Consider the following 384-nt stretch of genomic DNA (forward strand, 5'->3'; position numbering starts at 1 on the left):
GGGAGAGGTGGAGGGGAAAGGAGGGCGGTGCAGGAGGCAGGGGGTGCAGGGGGCGAGAAAAAGAAGCTGAGGGGGATGAACCCGGTGCGGGGTAAAGTAGCAACAACCCTTTGCCAACTGATCTGTACGGCAGTACGGCTGGTAGGGTTAGCAGTAGCAGACCCTGGACAGCAGTCCATCCTCCCATCATCTCAAAACACACACACACACACACATAACCAACTAACCAACCACCTAACCTCAACTCCGGACCTCCAGAACATCTTCCCTGCACCCCTCCCCTCCCCTTGCACGTAACCCCCCCCACACACACACACAAAACACGCAAATTGACACGCAATACATACATACATACAAACATACACACCCACAAACACGCAGGTG

Source organism: Volvox carteri, assembly GCF_000143455.1.
Source record: "Volvox carteri f. nagariensis unplaced genomic scaffold VOLCAscaffold_108, whole genome shotgun sequence".
In the NCBI taxonomy this organism is placed as follows: domain Eukaryota; kingdom Viridiplantae; phylum Chlorophyta; class Chlorophyceae; order Chlamydomonadales; family Volvocaceae; genus Volvox; species Volvox carteri.